Below are 17,407 nucleotides of genomic sequence, written 5' to 3'. Positions count from 1 at the left end.
TCAAGCAAGGGGCAAAAATGAGAGGGGGAGTCAAATATGTAACAGCAAGGATACACATAGAAGTTAGGACAGACCTTTGGCAGTAAAAATAATAGCTAAAGAAGACAGCAGAGTTTTGCCAAGTAAACTGCCATTAAGACACCATCATTGCAGTAAGAGCTCATCAAGAACATACCAACCACCTAGAAAAAGGTGAACTGGATTATATAATCCCAGATTGAACATCAAACGGCGACAGAAACATTGGAAAATTAATTATGAGAACACACACAAAATCTTAGGCCTATCTAAAACATGAAATGCACAGACAACTCCATCCACAAAGAAACAGCAAAAATAAGTGACATAAATATCAAAGCGCAACAAAATCCAATAAAGAATCCTTACTTTCACCGCTTGACAAGTCTCCAAAGAGACTAGCAAAAATTGCCACAGCTGACTATATTTCAAATCATCCAGGCGGGTATTGGGTAAAGTTTTCAACCAGCAATGATCACGCCTCGGATAAACCTCATAGGCTACGATATTGCCTCTGCGAAAGAATAACAGATAAAAACGATGCAAAAGTACACACATTGTTTACAGAGTAACTCATGAATGGTATCTGTTGTGACATCACAAATGATGCACAAATGATGTTCCAATAACTAAAAGCAATTCTGAATGCATCAGTATTTGTCAGAGGTGGGACCAAGTCAGTGTTTTGCAAGTCTCAAGTAAGTCCAAGTCTTTATACCTCAAGTCCCGAGTCAAGTCTCAAGCAAAGACACTCAAGTCAAGTCAAGTCTCGAGTCAAGACAGGCAATAGTCAAGTCAAGTCCCAAGTCTGAAACTTGGAATTTCAAGTCCTTTCGAGTCTTTTTTTTTTTTTTACCAATGTTGCAGGTATATTTTAAATGTAAATAACAGACATGCGTTCTTTTTAAAATCTGTATTCTCCTCAAATCTTGATAAAACATGTGCAACTGAAAACACGAAGTATAAAAAAAATTAAAATTACACCTCTTTATTGCACAGTTCAATTTGTTAAACTTAGCTGCAAAAATATTCATACTTTAAACTACAATTTTCCAGAAATAAATATTCTGTGAAAAAGTCATAAGTAGAACTCCATGTTTAAATAAAAAGTGCTGATATTTTCACAGTACAATACAAAGAACCATAACAGCATTTTCCCTCTCTTCTCTTATCTGGTTTCTTGGAGAACATGTGTGAGTGACACAAGACAAACAAATATAAGAACTGAACAATTAACAGGAATCTGCAACTTTAGACATTTCAGTAAACTATTCTGCATTGCATTTGCTGGTCAAAAGTCTGTATGTCATTTGTGCACGATGAATGATGTCCCCATAGCTGAAAACTCGCTCCACTTTTGTCAATATATTTTTTTCTCGACGTAGATGTCTTCAAATACACAATCCATGCTGAGATAGAACTGGATATTATGATGGTGACAGAGAGAGGCTCTCTTCCCCGAGTTCAGATACAGAACCCAGGGTTGCCAACTCTCACGCATTGAGCGTGAGACACACGCATTTGACCGTCTTCACACGCTCTCACGCCACACATCCGATTTCTCACGCCGGAAAAATTCTAGTTTATTTACCTCTGATCCACATCTATGATTCAATGAGTTACTAGTTCGCTCTGGCACCAACCACTGGCGATCGATCGATCGCGATATAATACTTAATTTGTGTCCATTTTACAACCCGCCCGGTAAAAATTTACGTTCGCCAACCCCCCATTTGATTGGTTGTGCTGCAGCTCATGCACACACACACGTACAGAGTGTGGAAAAGCAGAGGACTGGTCTGCGTCAGAAGGACGGAAATGAAATTAATGGGGCGCACTTTATAAATATTAATATGCGTTTTAAAATTTAGATTTGGGGTAAAAAAAATCAAGTATTTGCAAGTAAACAGGTTCAAGTCCAATTCAAGTCCCAAGTTATTGGTGTAAAAGTCCAAGTCAAGTCTAAGTCTCTGAATATTTTTTCAAGTCAAGTCAAAAGTCTTAATATTAATGACTCGAGTCTGACTCGAGTCCAAGTCATGTGACTCGAGTCCCCACCTCTGGTATTTGTTTTCTGAGATACTGCATTTCTAATCATGTTAATGCATTAACAGAAACAATATTGTATGGCGAATAAAAATCAAAAGGCATCATGGGATTTTTTTCACTGTAAAGGCGGAGTCAAGCAAGGGGCAAAAATGAGAGGGGGAGTCAAATATGTAACAGCAAGGATACACATAGAAGTTAGGACAGACCTTTGGCAGGAAAAATAATAGCTAAAGAAGACAGCAGAGTTTTGCCAAGTAAACTGCCATTAAGACACCATCATTGCAGTAAGAGCTCATCAAGAACATACCAACCACCTAGAAAAAGGTGAACTGGATTATATAATCCCAGATTGTGCATCAAACGGCGACAGAAACATTGGAAAATTAATTATGAGAACACACACAAAATCTTAGGCCTATCTAAAACATGAAATGCACAGACAACTCCATCCACAAAGAAGACAGCAAAAATAAGTGACATAAATATCAAAGCGCAACAAAATCCAATAAAGAATCCTTACTTTCACCGCTTGACAAGTCTCCAAAGAGACTAACAAACATTGCCACAGCTGACTATATTTCAAGTCATCCAGGCGAGGTATTGGGTAAAGTTTTCAACCAGCAATGATCACGCCTCGGATAAACCTCATAGGCTACAATATTGCCTCTGCGAAAGAATAACAAATAAAAACGATGCAAAAGTACACACATTGTTTACAGAGGAACTCATGAATGGTATCTGTTGTGACATCACAAATAGGCCTAATGCACAAATGATGTTCCAATAACTAAAAGCAATTCTGAATGCATCAGTATTTGTTTTTTGAGATACTGCATTTCTAATCATGTTAATGCATTAACAGAAACAATATTGTATGGCGAATAAAAATCAAAAGGCATCATGGGATTTTTTTCACTGTAAAGGCGGAGTCAAGCAAGGGGCAAAAATGAGAGGGGGAGTCAAATATGTAACAGCAAGGATACACATAGAAGTTAGGACAGACCTTTGGCAGGAAAAATAATAGCTAAAGAAGACAGCAGAGTTTTGCCAAGTAAACTGCCATTAAGACACCATCATTGCAGTAAGAGCTCATCAAGAACATACCAACCACCTAGAAAAAGGTGAACTGGATTATATAATCCCAGATTGTGCATCAAACGGCGACAGAAACATTGGAAAATTAATTATGAGAACACACACAAAATCTTAGGCCTATCTAAAACATGAAATGCACAGACAACTGCATCCACAAAGAAGACAGCAAAAATAAGTGACATAAATATCAAAGCGCAACAAAATCCAATAAAGAATCCTTACTTTCACCGCTTGACAAGTCTCCAAAGAGACTAGCAAAAATTGCCACAGCTGACTATATTTCAAATCATCCAGGCGGGTATTGGGTAAAGTTTTCAACCAGCAATGATCACGCCTCGGATAAACCTCATAGGCTACGATATTGCCTCTGCGAAAGAATAACAGATAAAAACGATGCAAAAGTACACACATTGTTTACAGAGTAACTCATGAATGGTATCTGTTGTGACATCACAAATGATGCACAAATGATGTTCCAATAACTAAAAGCAATTCTGAATGCATCAGTATTTGTTTTCTGAGATACTGCATTTCTAATCATGTTAATGCATTAACAGAAACAATATTGTATGGCGAATAAAAATCAAAAGGCATCATGGGAATTTTTTCACTGTAAAGGCGGAGTCAAGCAAGGGGCAAAAATGAGAGGGGGAGTCAAATATGTAACAGCAAGGATACACATAGAAGTTAGGACAGACCTTTGGCAGTAAAAATAATAGCTAAAGAAGACAGCAGAGTTTTGCCAAGTAAACTGCCATTAAGACACCATCATTGCAGTAAGAGCTCATCAAGAACATACCAACCACCTAGAAAAAGGTGAACTGGATTATATAATCCCAGATTGAACATCAAACGGCGACAGAAACATTGGAAAATTAATTATGAGAACACACACAAAATCTTAGGCCTATCTAAAACATGAAATGCACAGACAACTCCATCCACAAAGAAACAGCAAAAATAAGTGACATAAATATCAAAGCGCAACAAAATCCAATAAAGAATCCTTACTTTCACCGCTTGACAAGTCTCCAAAGAGACTAGCAAAAATTGCCACAGCTGACTATATTTCAAGTCATCCAGGCGGGGTATTGGGTAAAGTTTTCAACCAGCAATGATCACGCCTCGGATAAACCTCATAGGCTACGATATTGCCTCTGCGAAAGAATAACAAATAAAAACGATGCAAAAGTACACACATTGTTTACAGAGGAACTCATGAATGGTATCTGTTGTGACATCACAAATAATGCACAAATGATGTTCCAATAACTAAAAGCAATTCTGAATGCATCAGTATTTGTTTTTTGAGATACTGCATTTCTAATCATGTTAATGCATTAACAGAAACAATATTGCATGGCGAATGAAAATCAAAAGGCATCATGGGATTTTTTTCACTGTAAAGGCGGAGTCAAGCAAGGGGCAAAAATGAGAGGGGGAGTCAAATATGTAACAGCAAGGATACACATAGAAGTTAGGACAGACCTTTGGCAGGAAAAATAATAGCTAAAGAAGACAGCAGAGTTTTGCCAAGTAAACTGCCATTAAGACACCATCATTGCAGTAAGAGCTCATCAAGAACATACCAACCACCTAGAAAAAGGTGAACTGGATTATATAATCCCAGATTGTGCATCAAACGGCGACAGAAACATTGGAAAATTAATTATGAGAACACACACAAAATCTTAGGCCTATCTAAAACATGAAATGCACAGACAACTCCATCCACAAAGAAGACAGCAAAAATAAGGGACATGAATATCAAAGCGCAACAAAATCCAATAAAGAATCCTTACTTTCACCGCTTGACAAGTCTCCAAAGAGACTAGCAAAAATTGCCACAGCTGACTATATTTCAAGTCATCCAGGCGGGGTATTGGGTAAAGTTTTCAACCAGCAATGATCACGCCTCGGATAAACCTCATAGGCTACGATATTGCCTCTGCGAAAGAATAACAAATAAAAACGATGCAAAAGTACACACATTGTTTACAGAGGAACTCATGAATGGTATCTGTTGTGACATCACAAATAGGCCTAATGCACAAATGATGTTCCAATAACTAAAAGCAATTCTGAATGCATCAGTATTTGTTTTTTGAGATACTGCATTTCTAATCATGTTAATGCATTAACAGAAACAATATTGCATGGCGAATGAAAATCAAAAGGCATCATGGGATTTTTTTCACTGTAAAGGCGGAGTCAAGCAAGGGGCAAAAATGAGAGGGGGAGTCAAATATGTAACAGCAATGATACACATAGAAGTTAGGACAGACCTTTGGCAGTAAAAATAATAGCTAAAGAAGACAGCAGAGTTTTGCCAAGTAAACTGCCATTAAGACACCATCATTGCAGTAAGAGCTCATCAAGAACATACCAACCACCTAGAAAAAGGTGAACTGGATTATATAATCCCAGATTGAACATCAAACGGCGACAGAAACATTGGAAAATTAATTATGAGAACACACACAAAATCTTAGGCCTATCTAAAACATGAAATGCACAGACAACTCCATCCACAAAGAAACAGCAAAAATAAGTGACATAAATATCAAAGCGCAACAAAATCCAATAAAGAATCCTTACTTTCACCGCTTGACAAGTCTCCAAAGAGACTAGCAAAAATTGCCACAGCTGACTATATTTCAAGTCATCCAAGCGGGGTATTGGGTAAAGTTTTCAACCAGCAATGATCACGCCTCGGATAAACCTCATAGGCTACGATATTGCCTCTGCGAAAGAATAACAAATTAAAACGATGCAAAAGTACACACATTGTTTACAGAGGAACTCATGAATGGTATCTGTTGTGACATCACAAAAAATACACAAATGATGTTCCAATAACTAAAAGCAATTCTGAATGCATCAGTATTTGTTTTTTGAGATACTGCATTTCTAATCATGTTAATGCATTAACAGAAACAATATTGCATGGCGAATGAAAATCAAAAGGCATCATGGGATTTTTTTCACTGTAAAGGCGGAGTCAAGCAAGGGGCAAAAATGAGAGGGGGAGTCAAATATGTAACAGCAAGGATACACATAGAAGTTAGGACAGACCTTTGGCAGTAAAAATAATAGCTAAAGAAGACAGCAGAGTTTTGCCAAGTAAACTGCCATTAAGACACCATCATTGCAGTAAGAGCTCATCAAGAACATACCAACCACCTAGAAAAAGGTGAACTGGATTATATAATCCCACATTGTGCATCAAACGGCGACAGAAACATTGGAAAATTAATTATGAGAACACACACAAAATCTTAGGCCTATCTAAAACATGAAATGCACAGACAACTCCATCCACAAAGAAGACAGCAAAAATAAGGGACATGAATATCAAAGCGCAACAAAATCCAATAAAGAATCCTTACTTTCACCGCTTGACAAGTCTCCAAAGAGACTAGCAAAAATTGCCACAGCTGACTATATTTCAAGTCATCCAGGCGGGGTATTGGGTAAAGTTTTCAACCAGCAATGATCACGCCTCGGATAAACCTCATAGGCTACAATATTGCCTCTGCGAAAGAATAACAAATAAAAACGATGCAAAAGTACACACATTGTTTACAGAGGAACTCATGAATGGTATCTGTTGTGACATCACAAATAGGCCTAATGCACAAATGATGTTCCAATAACTAAAAGCAATTCTGAATGCATCAGTATTTGTTTTTTGAGATACTGCATTTCTAATCATGTTAATGCATTAACAGAAACAATATTGCATGGCGAATGAAAATCAAAAGGCATCATGGGATTTTTTTCACTGTAAAGGCGGAGTCAAGCAAGGGGCAAAAATGAGAGGGGGAGTCAAATATGTAACAGCAATGATACACATAGAAGTTAGGACAGACCTTTGGCAGGAAAAATAATAGCTAAAGAAGACAGCAGAGTTTTGCCAAGTAAACTGCCATTAAGACACCATCATTGCAGTAAGAGTTCATCAAGAACATACCAACCACCTAGAAAAAGGTGAACTGGATTATATAATCCCAGATTGTGCATCAAACGGCGACAGAAACATTGGAAAATTAATTATGAGAACACACACAAAATCTTAGGCCTATCTAAAACATGAAATGCACAGACAACTCCATCCACAAAGAAGACAGCAAAATAAGTGACATAAATATCAAAGCGCAACAAAATCCAATAAAGAATCCTTACTTTCACCGCTTGACAAGTCTCCAAAGAGACTAGCAAAAATTGCCACAGCTGACTATATTTCAAGTCATCCAGGCGGGGTATTGGGTAAAGTTTTCAACCAGCAATGATCACGCCTCGGATAAACCTCATAGGCTACGATATTGCCTCTGCGAAAGAATAACAAATAAAAACGATGCAAAAGTACACACATTGTTTACAGAGGAACTCATGAATGGTATCTGTTGTGACATCACAAATAGGCCTAATGCACAAATGATGTTCCAATAACTAAAAGCAATTCTGAATGCATCAGTATTTGTTTTCTGAGATACTGCATTTCTAATCATGTTAATGCATTAACAGAAACAATATTGTATGGCGAATAAAAATCAAAAGGCATCATGGGAATTTTTTCACTGTAAAGGCGGAGTCAAGCAAGGGGCAAAAATGAGAGGGGGAGTCAAATATGTAACAGCAAGGATACACATAGAAGTTAGGACAGACCTTTGGCAGTAAAAATAATAGCTAAAGAAGACAGCAGAGTTTTGCCAAGTAAACTGCCATTAAGACACCATCATTGCAGTAAGAGCTCATCAAGAACATACCAACCACCTAGAAAAAGGTGAACTGGATTATATAATCCCAGATTGAACATCAAACGGCGACAGAAACATTGGAAAATTAATTATGAGAACACACACAAAATCTTAGGCCTATCTAAAACATGAAATGCACAGACAACTCCATCCACAAAGAAACAGCAAAAATAAGTGACATAAATATCAAAGCGCAACAAAATCCAATAAAGAATCCTTACTTTCACCGCTTGACAAGTCTCCAAAGAGACTAGCAAAAATTGCCACAGCTGACTATATTTCAAGTCATCCAAGCGGGGTATTGGGTAAAGTTTTCAACCAGCAATGATCACGCCTCGGATAAACCTCATAGGCTACGATATTGCCTCTGCGAAAGAATAACAAATTAAAACGATGCAAAAGTACACACATTGTTTACAGAGGAACTCATGAATGGTATCTGTTGTGACATCACAAAAAATACACAAATGATGTTCCAATAACTAAAAGCAATTCTGAATGCATCAGTATTTGTTTTTTGAGATACTGCATTTCTAATCATGTTAATGCATTAACAGAAACAATATTGCATGGCGAATGAAAATCAAAAGGCATCATGGGATTTTTTTCACTGTAAAGGCGGAGTCAAGCAAGGGGCAAAAATGAGAGGGGGAGTCAAATATGTAACAGCAAGGATACACATAGAAGTTAGGACAGACCTTTGGCAGGAAAAATAATAGCTAAAGAAGACAGCAGAGTTTTGCCAAGTAAACTGCCATTAAGACACCATCATTGCAGTAAGAGCTCATCAAGAACATACCAACCACCTAGAAAAAGGTGAACTGGATTATATAATCCCAGATTGTGCATCAAACGGCGACAGAAACATTGGAAAATTAATTATTAGAACACACACAAAATCTTAGGCCTATCTAAAACATGAAATGCACAGACAACTCCATCCACAAAGAAGACAGCAAAAATAAGTGACATAAATATCAAAGCGCAACAAAATCCAATAAAGAATCCTTACTTTCACCGCTTGACAAGTCTCCAAAGAGACTAACAAAAATTGCCACAGCTGACTATATTTCAAGTCATCCAGGCGGGGTATTGGGTAAAGTTTTCAACCAGCAATGATCACGCCTCGGATAAACCTCATAGGCCACAATATTGCCTCTGCGAAAGAATAACAAATAAAAACGATGCAAAAGTACACACATTGTTTACAGAGGAACTCATGAATGGTATCTGTTGTGACATCACAAATAGGCCTAATGCACAAATGATGTTCCAATAACTAAAAGCAATTCTGAATGCATCAGTATTTGTTTTTTGAGATACTGCATTTCTAATCATGTTAATGCATTAACAGAAACAATATTGTATGGCGAATAAAAATCAAAAGGCATCATGGGATTTTTTTCACTGTAAAGGCGGAGTCAAGCAAGGGGCAAAAATGAGAGGGGGAGTCAAATATGTAACAGCAAGGATACACATAGAAGTTAGGACAGACCTTTGGCAGGAAAAATAATAGCTAAAGAAGACAGCAGAGTTTTGCCAAGTAAACTGCCATTAAGACACCATCATTGCAGTAAGAGCTCATCAAGAACATACCAACCACCTAGAAAAAGGTGAACTGGATTATATAATCCCAGATTGTGCATCAAACGGCGACAGAAACATTGGAAAATTAATTATGAGAACACACACAAAATCTTAGGCCTATCTAAAACATGAAATGCACAGACAACTCCATCCACAAAGAAACAGCAAAAATAAGTGACATAAATATCAAAGCGCAACAAAATCCAATAAAGAATCCTTACTTTCACCGCTTGACAAGTCTCCAAAGAGACTAGCAAAAATTGCCACAGCTGACTATATTTCAAGTCATCCAGGCGGGGTATTGGGTAAAGTTTTCAACCAGCAATGATCACGGCTCGGCTAAACCTCATAGGCTACGATATTACCTCTGCGAAAGAATAACAGATAAAAACGATGCAAAAGTACACACATTGTTTACAGAGGAACTCATGAATGGTATCTGTTGTGACATCACAAATAATGCACAAATGATGTTCCAATAACTAAAAGCAATTCTGAATGCATCAGTATTTGTTTTTTGAGATACTGCATTTCTAATCATGTTAATGCATTAACAGAAACAATATTGCATGGCGAATGAAAATCAAAAGGCATCATGGGAATTTTTTCACTGTAAAGGCGGAGTCAAGCAAGGGGCAAAAATGAGAGGGGGAGTCAAATATGTAACAGCAAGGATACACATAGAAGTTAGGACAGACCTTTGGCAGTAAAAATAATAGCTAAAGAAGACAGCAGAGTTTTGCCAAGTAAACTGCCATTAAGACACCATCATTGCAGTAAGAGCTCATCAAGAACATACCAACCACCTAGAAAAAGGTGAACTGGATTATATAATCCCAGATTGAACATCAAACGGCGACAGAAACATTGGAAAATTAATTATGAGAACACACACAAAATCTTAGGCCTATCTAAAACATGAAATGCACAGACAACTCCATCCACAAAGAAACAGCAAAAATAAGTGACATAAATATCAAAGCGCAACAAAATCCAATAAAGAATCCTTACTTTCACCGCTTGACAAGTCTCCAAAGAGACTAGCAAAAATTGCCACAGCTGACTATATTTCAAGTCATCCAAGCGGGGTATTGGGTAAAGTTTTCAACCAGCAATGATCACGCCTCGGATAAACCTCATAGGCTACGATATTGCCTCTGCGAAAGAATAACAAATTAAAACGATGCAAAAGTACACACATTGTTTACAGAGGAACTCATGAATGGTATCTGTTGTGACATCACAAAAAATACACAAATGATGTTCCAATAACTAAAAGCAATTCTGAATGCATCAGTATTTGTTTTTTGAGATACTGCATTTCTAATCATGTTAATGCATTAACAGAAACAATATTGCATGGCGAATGAAAATCAAAAGGCATCATGGGATTTTTTTCACTGTAAAGGCGGAGTCAAGCAAGGGGCAAAAATGAGAGGGGGAGTCAAATATGTAACAGCAAGGATACACATAGAAGTTAGGACAGACCTTTGGCAGGAAAAATAATAGCTAAAGAAGACAGCAGAGTTTTGCCAAGTAAACTGCCATTAAGACACCATCATTGCAGTAAGAGCTCATCAAGAACATACCAACCACCTAGAAAAAGGTGAACTGGATTATATAATCCCAGATTGTGCATCAAACGGCGACAGAAACATTGGAAAATTAATTATTAGAACACACACAAAATCTTAGGCCTATCTAAAACATGAAATGCACAGACAACTCCATCCACAAAGAAGACAGCAAAAATAAGTGACATAAATATCAAAGCGCAACAAAATCCAATAAAGAATCCTTACTTTCACCGCTTGACAAGTCTCCAAAGAGACTAACAAAAATTGCCACAGCTGACTATATTTCAAGTCATCCAGGCGGGGTATTGGGTAAAGTTTTCAACCAGCAATGATCACGCCTCGGATAAACCTCATAGGCCACAATATTGCCTCTGCGAAAGAATAACAAATAAAAACGATGCAAAAGTACACACATTGTTTACAGAGGAACTCATGAATGGTATCTGTTGTGACATCACAAATAGGCCTAATGCACAAATGATGTTCCAATAACTAAAAGCAATTCTGAATGCATCAGTATTTGTTTTTTGAGATACTGCATTTCTAATCATGTTAATGCATTAACAGAAACAATATTGTATGGCGAATAAAAATCAAAAGGCATCATGGGATTTTTTTCACTGTAAAGGCGGAGTCAAGCAAGGGGCAAAAATGAGAGGGGGAGTCAAATATGTAACAGCAAGGATACACATAGAAGTTAGGACAGACCTTTGGCAGGAAAAATAATAGCTAAAGAAGACAGCAGAGTTTTGCCAAGTAAACTGCCATTAAGACACCATCATTGCAGTAAGAGCTCATCAAGAACATACCAACCACCTAGAAAAAGGTGAACTGGATTATATAATCCCAGATTGTGCATCAAACGGCGACAGAAACATTGGAAAATTAATTATGAGAACACACACAAAATCTTAGGCCTATCTAAAACATGAAATGCACAGACAACTCCATCCACAAAGAAACAGCAAAAATAAGTGACATAAATATCAAAGCGCAACAAAATCCAATAAAGAATCCTTACTTTCACCGCTTGACAAGTCTCCAAAGAGACTAGCAAAAATTGCCACAGCTGACTATATTTCAAGTCATCCAGGCGGGGTATTGGGTAAAGTTTTCAACCAGCAATGATCACGGCTCGGCTAAACCTCATAGGCTACGATATTACCTCTGCGAAAGAATAACAGATAAAAACGATGCAAAAGTACACACATTGTTTACAGAGGAACTCATGAATGGTATCTGTTGTGACATCACAAATAATGCACAAATGATGTTCCAATAACTAAAAGCAATTCTGAATGCATCAGTATTTGTTTTTTGAGATACTGCATTTCTAATCATGTTAATGCATTAACAGAAACAATATTGCATGGCGAATGAAAATCAAAAGGCATCATGGGAATTTTTTCACTGTAAAGGCGGAGTCAAGCAAGGGGCAAAAATGAGAGGGGGAGTCAAATATGTAACAGCAAGGATACACATAGAAGTTAGGACAGACCTTTGGCAGGAAAAATAATAGCTAAAGAAGACAGCAGAGTTTTGCCAAGTAAACTGCCATTAAGACACCATCATTGCAGTAAGAGCTCATCAAGAACATACCAACCACCTAGAAAAAGGTGAACTGGATTATATAATCCCAGATTGAACATCAAACGGCGACAGAAACATTGGAAAATTAATTATGAGAACACACACAAAATCTTAGGCCTATCTAAAACATGAAATGCACAGACAACTCCATCCACAAAGAAACAGCAAAAATAAGTGACATAAATATCAAAGCGCAACAAAATCCAATAAAGAATCCTTACTTTCACCGCTTGACAAGTCTCCAAAGAGACTAGCAAAAATTGCCACAGCTGACTATATTTCAAGTCATCCAAGCGGGGTATTGGGTAAAGTTTTCAACCAGCAATGATCATGCCTCGGATAAACCTCATAGGCTACGATATTGCCTCTGCGAAAGAATAACAAATTAAAACGATGCAAAAGTACACACATTGTTTACAGAGGAACTCATGAATGGTATCTGTTGTGACATCACAAAAAATACACAAATGATGTTCCAATAACTAAAAGCAATTCTGAATGCATCAGTATTTGTTTTTTGAGATACTGCATTTCTAATCATGTTAATGCATTAACAGAAACAATATTGCATGGCGAATGAAAATCAAAAGGCATCATGGGATTTTTTTCACTGTAAAGGCAGAGTCAAGCAAGGGGCAAAAATGAGAGGGGGAGTCAAATATGTAACAGCAAGGATACACATAGAAGTTAGGACAGACCTTTGGCAGGAAAAATAATAGCTAAAGAAGACAGCAGAGTTTTGCCAAGTAAACTGCCATTAAGACACCATCATTGCAGTAAGAGCTCATCAAGAACATACCAACCACCTAGAAAAAGGTGAACTGGATTATATAATCCCAGATTGTGCATCAAACAGCGACAGAAACATTGGAAAATTAATTATGAGAACACACACAAAATCTTAGGCCTATCTAAAACATGAAATGCACAGACAACTCCATCCACAAAGAAGACAGCAAAAATAAGTGACATAAATATCAAAGCGCAACAAAATCCAATAAAGAATCCTTACTTTCACCGCTTGACAAGTCTCCAAAGAGACTAACAAAAATTGCCACAGCTGACTATATTTCAAGTCATCCAGGCAGGGTATTGGGTAAAGTTTTCAACCAGCAATGATCACGCCTCGGATAAACCTCATAGGCTACAATATTGCCTCTGCGAAAGAATAACAAATAAAAACGATGCAAAAGTACACACATTGTTTACAGAGGAACTCATGAATGGTATCTGTTGTGACATCACAAATAATGCACAAATGATGTTCCAATAACTAAAAGCAATTCTGAATGCATCAGTATTTGTTTTCTGAGATACTGCATTTCTAATCATGTTAATGCATTAACAGAAACAATATTGTATGGCGAATAAAAATCAAAAGGCATCATGGGAATTTTTTCACTGTAAAGGCGGAGTCAAGCAAGGGGCAAAAATGAGAGGGGGAGTCAAATATGTAACAGCAAGGATACACATAGAAGTTAGGACAGACCTTTGGCAGTAAAAATAATAGCTAAAGAAGACAGCAGAGTTTTGCCAAGTAAACTGCCATTAAGACACCATCATTGCAGTAAGAGCTCATCAAGAACATACCAACCACCTAGAAAAAGGTGAACTGGATTATATAATCCCAGATTGAACATCAAACGGCGACAGAAACATTGGAAAATTAATTATGAGAACACACACAAAATCTTAGGCCTATCTAAAACATGAAATGCACAGACAACTCCATCCACAAAGAAACAGCAAAAATAAGTGACATAAATATCAAAGCGCAACAAAATCCAATAAAGAATCCTTACTTTCACCGCTTGACAAGTCTCCAAAGAGACTAGCAAAAATTGCCACAGCTGACTATATTTCAAGTCATCCAAGCGGGGTATTGGGTAAAGTTTTCAACCAGCAATGATCACGCCTCGGATAAACCTCATAGGCTACGATATTGCCTCTGCGAAAGAATAACAAATTAAAACGATGCAAAAGTACACACATTGTTTACAGAGGAACTCATGAATGGTATCTGTTGTGACATCACAAAAAATACACAAATGATGTTCCAATAACTAAAAGCAATTCTGAATGCATCAGTATTTGTTTTTTGAGATACTGCATTTCTAATCATGTTAATGCATTAACAGAAACAATATTGCATGGCGAATGAAAATCACAAGGCATCATGGGATTTTTTTCACTGTAAAGGCGGAGTCAAGCAAGGGGCAAAAATGAGAGGGGGAGTCAAATATGTAACAGCAAGGATACACATAGAAGTTAGGACAGACCTTTGGCAGGAAAAATAATAGCTAAAGAAGACAGCAGAGTTTTGCCAAGTAAACTGCCATTAAGACACCATCATTGCAGTAAGAGCTCATCAAGAACATACCAACCACCTAGAAAAAGGTGAACTGGATTATATAATCCCAGATTGTGCATCAAACAGCGACAGAAACATTGGAAAATTAATTATGAGAACACACACAAAATCTTAGGCCTATCTAAAACATGAAATGCACAGACAACTCCATCCACAAAGAAGACAGCAAAAATAAGTGACATAAATATCAAAGCGCAACAAAATCCAATAAAGAATCCTTACTTTCACCGCTTGACAAGTCTCCAAAGAGACTAGCAAAAATTGCCACAGCTGACTATATTTCAAGTCATCCAGGCGGGGTATTGGGTAAAGTTTTCAACCAGCAATGATCGGAGAGGATAAAGGCGGATAAACCTCATAGGCTACGATATTGCCTCTGCGAAAGAATAACAAATAAAAACGATGCAAAAGTACACACATTGTTTACAGAGGAACTCATGAATGGTATCTGTTGTGACATCACAAATAGGCCTAATGCACAAATGATGTTCCAATAACTAAAAGCAATTCTGAATGCATCAGTATTTGTTTTTTGAGATACTGCATTTCTAATCATGTTAATGCATTAACAGAAACAATATTGCATGGCGAATGAAAATCAAAAGGCATCATGGGATTTTTTTCACTGTAAAGGCGGAGTCAAGCAAGGGGCAAAAATGAGAGGGGGAGTCAAATATGTAACAGCGGCTTCCGGTTATGGCAGCTTAGAGAACAGACACGCCTCGATCGGCTCTGCGATACTTTCTCTTAAATCCTGTCAACAACGCAGCAGTTCATCAAACTTAGATTTTTAAAGGAGCTAAACACTTCTGGTTTTATTGTTCTCATCTGAAAGTTGAAAATGCCAGCAAAAAAGAAAGAGGCAGGCTTATCGGATGAACAGAATTTGGCTAGCGAGGCGAGCGGCTCACCACCGTCATGGTTCCTCTCTGAAATGGAGAAGGGGTTTTCGAAAATTCAAGACATGGTGGATAACCGTCTTGGCAAGCTCGGCGACATCATTGCAAAAATTCACACGAATCAAGCTGCCATTAACACCAAACTACATGAACTTTCAGCAAAGCAAACCGAGTATGAAACCGCTATAGTGGACTTTCGTGCAGAGCTGGCTAATGCTAACAAAATCCAAGACGAACATATCAAGGAGCTGAAGGAAAAAATAGATGACATGGAAAACAGGGCGAGACGCAAGAATTTGCGCCTTGTGGGATTTCCTGAAGGTGTCAAGGGTAAAGACGGAGCGAGTTTTCTCCGAGAGTGGCTACCAAAAATTCTCGACATCAGTGACGAACAGGCAGGATCATTCGAAATCGAAAGATGTCACCGCAGTCTCCAACAGCGACCTGCCGAGCACGAGAAGCCACGGGCACTGGTTGCTCGCTTTCTCCGCTATAGGGACACCGAAATAATTCTCCAAGCGGCCCGGAGAAAAGGCGAGCTGAGGTTCGGAAACTCAACCATTATGGTCTTCAGGGATGTGTCCACGGCACTGTACAAAAGAAAACGGGCGTTTAACGACATAAAGAGACGACTGAGAGACCACAACATCACCTACAGTTTGCTCCACCCGGCTACTCTTAGGGTGAATTTCTCGGAGGGACGCCGTAATTTTTCATCCCCATCATCAGAGGAGAACTACTTTCAGCAACACCATCCACAGCTGCTCCAGGGAAGGCCAAGTTCGTAAATATGAACTCCATGAGGAAAAGGTATACCATTTAAAAGACGGACTGCTGCTTGTTTAGTTCTATTTATCTATGCAGAGCTTAGGCCGATATAGGTGACGAGAATGTCGATCGCTTCACCTGAGCGTGTTATAGGGGAGTTTACTAGGTCTACAGTTTGTTCGGGGGTACGTAGACCCAGAGGGTGGAGGGGCAAGATCCTTTTTATATATTTGGTTATACTCAATTATCGTCGTGTTCTAAATGAAAGTCTGGTTTCACTTTCACTTTTTTGTATCTGTGCGAAGGCACTGCTGATGTGTAGCGATGAGTATTTGCTAATTTCCTTGTCATTTATTTTTCTGCTAGTAGCTGTAGTAACAGGCTCTAACGAACTTTGCGGTAGAGGAAAAGATGGTAGGGACACCCTCAATATATAGATTTTTATCATGGAATGTCAATGGTTTAAATAATGCCTTAAAACGCAAGAAAGTACTGAGCTATATTAAAACCCAAACGATAGATTTTGCCTTCCTGCAAGAAACCCACTTAACGAACGAGGAACATAAAAAACTTGAAAGACAATGGCCAGGGCAGCTGTTTTTTTCATCCTTTACATCACAATCCAGAGGGGTGGCAATTTGGGTAAACAAAAAGATCTCCTTTCAGCCTGAAACTATTGAAAAAGACGCAGGT

The 17,407-nt window shown here is 38.0% G+C and overlaps 17 non-coding genes and 1 pseudogene across 17 annotated transcripts; all 18 read right to left on the bottom strand.

Annotated features, from left to right (window-relative positions):
- Positions 1–404: 404 nt before the first annotated feature.
- On the bottom strand, positions 405–544 carry LOC143499531 (U4 spliceosomal RNA). The gene has a single exon (XR_013126145.1). It is a non-coding gene; the product is annotated as a U4 spliceosomal RNA (small nuclear RNA).
- Positions 545–2,604: 2,060 nt separating this feature from the next.
- LOC143499646 (U4 spliceosomal RNA) lies at positions 2,605–2,745 on the bottom strand. The gene has a single exon (XR_013126257.1). It is a non-coding gene; the product is annotated as a U4 spliceosomal RNA (small nuclear RNA).
- Positions 2,746–3,401: 656 nt separating this feature from the next.
- On the bottom strand, positions 3,402–3,541 carry LOC143499530 (U4 spliceosomal RNA). Its single transcript, XR_013126144.1, has one exon. It is a non-coding gene; the product is annotated as a U4 spliceosomal RNA (small nuclear RNA).
- A 649-nt stretch (positions 3,542–4,190) lies between these two features.
- LOC143499685 (U4 spliceosomal RNA) lies at positions 4,191–4,331 on the bottom strand. The gene has a single exon (XR_013126294.1). It is a non-coding gene; the product is annotated as a U4 spliceosomal RNA (small nuclear RNA).
- Positions 4,332–4,981: 650 nt separating this feature from the next.
- Positions 4,982–5,122, bottom strand: LOC143499674 (U4 spliceosomal RNA). Its single transcript, XR_013126283.1, has one exon. It is a non-coding gene; the product is annotated as a U4 spliceosomal RNA (small nuclear RNA).
- Positions 5,123–5,777: 655 nt separating this feature from the next.
- LOC143499613 (U4 spliceosomal RNA) lies at positions 5,778–5,918 on the bottom strand. Its single transcript, XR_013126225.1, has one exon. It is a non-coding gene; the product is annotated as a U4 spliceosomal RNA (small nuclear RNA).
- Positions 5,919–6,568: 650 nt separating this feature from the next.
- On the bottom strand, positions 6,569–6,709 carry LOC143499616 (U4 spliceosomal RNA). The gene has a single exon (XR_013126228.1). It is a non-coding gene; the product is annotated as a U4 spliceosomal RNA (small nuclear RNA).
- Positions 6,710–7,364: 655 nt separating this feature from the next.
- Positions 7,365–7,505, bottom strand: LOC143499663 (U4 spliceosomal RNA). The gene has a single exon (XR_013126272.1). It is a non-coding gene; the product is annotated as a U4 spliceosomal RNA (small nuclear RNA).
- Positions 7,506–8,160: 655 nt separating this feature from the next.
- LOC143499612 (U4 spliceosomal RNA) lies at positions 8,161–8,301 on the bottom strand. Its single transcript, XR_013126224.1, has one exon. It is a non-coding gene; the product is annotated as a U4 spliceosomal RNA (small nuclear RNA).
- Positions 8,302–8,951: 650 nt separating this feature from the next.
- LOC143499627 (U4 spliceosomal RNA) lies at positions 8,952–9,092 on the bottom strand. The gene has a single exon (XR_013126239.1). It is a non-coding gene; the product is annotated as a U4 spliceosomal RNA (small nuclear RNA).
- A 655-nt stretch (positions 9,093–9,747) lies between these two features.
- On the bottom strand, positions 9,748–9,888 carry LOC143499654 (U4 spliceosomal RNA). Its single transcript, XR_013126265.1, has one exon. It is a non-coding gene; the product is annotated as a U4 spliceosomal RNA (small nuclear RNA).
- Positions 9,889–10,537: 649 nt separating this feature from the next.
- Positions 10,538–10,678, bottom strand: LOC143499611 (U4 spliceosomal RNA). The gene has a single exon (XR_013126223.1). It is a non-coding gene; the product is annotated as a U4 spliceosomal RNA (small nuclear RNA).
- A 650-nt stretch (positions 10,679–11,328) lies between these two features.
- On the bottom strand, positions 11,329–11,469 carry LOC143499626 (U4 spliceosomal RNA). Its single transcript, XR_013126238.1, has one exon. It is a non-coding gene; the product is annotated as a U4 spliceosomal RNA (small nuclear RNA).
- Positions 11,470–12,124: 655 nt separating this feature from the next.
- LOC143499653 (U4 spliceosomal RNA) lies at positions 12,125–12,265 on the bottom strand. The gene has a single exon (XR_013126264.1). It is a non-coding gene; the product is annotated as a U4 spliceosomal RNA (small nuclear RNA).
- Positions 12,266–12,914: 649 nt separating this feature from the next.
- On the bottom strand, positions 12,915–13,055 carry LOC143499586 (U4 spliceosomal RNA). Its single transcript, XR_013126198.1, has one exon. It is a non-coding gene; the product is annotated as a U4 spliceosomal RNA (small nuclear RNA).
- A 650-nt stretch (positions 13,056–13,705) lies between these two features.
- On the bottom strand, positions 13,706–13,846 carry LOC143499635 (U4 spliceosomal RNA). The gene has a single exon (XR_013126247.1). It is a non-coding gene; the product is annotated as a U4 spliceosomal RNA (small nuclear RNA).
- Positions 13,847–14,495: 649 nt separating this feature from the next.
- Positions 14,496–14,636, bottom strand: LOC143499610 (U4 spliceosomal RNA). The gene has a single exon (XR_013126222.1). It is a non-coding gene; the product is annotated as a U4 spliceosomal RNA (small nuclear RNA).
- Positions 14,637–15,286: 650 nt separating this feature from the next.
- On the bottom strand, positions 15,287–15,435 carry LOC143499658 (U4 spliceosomal RNA; annotated as a pseudogene).
- Between the last annotated feature and the right edge of the window lie 1,972 nt (positions 15,436–17,407).

Source organism: Brachyhypopomus gauderio, unplaced genomic scaffold (assembly GCF_052324685.1).
Source record: "Brachyhypopomus gauderio isolate BG-103 unplaced genomic scaffold, BGAUD_0.2 sc135, whole genome shotgun sequence".
Classification (NCBI taxonomy): domain Eukaryota; kingdom Metazoa; phylum Chordata; class Actinopteri; order Gymnotiformes; family Hypopomidae; genus Brachyhypopomus; species Brachyhypopomus gauderio.
Note: the sequence above shows the minus strand (reverse complement) of the source record. Positions and strands in the feature narration are given on the sequence as shown.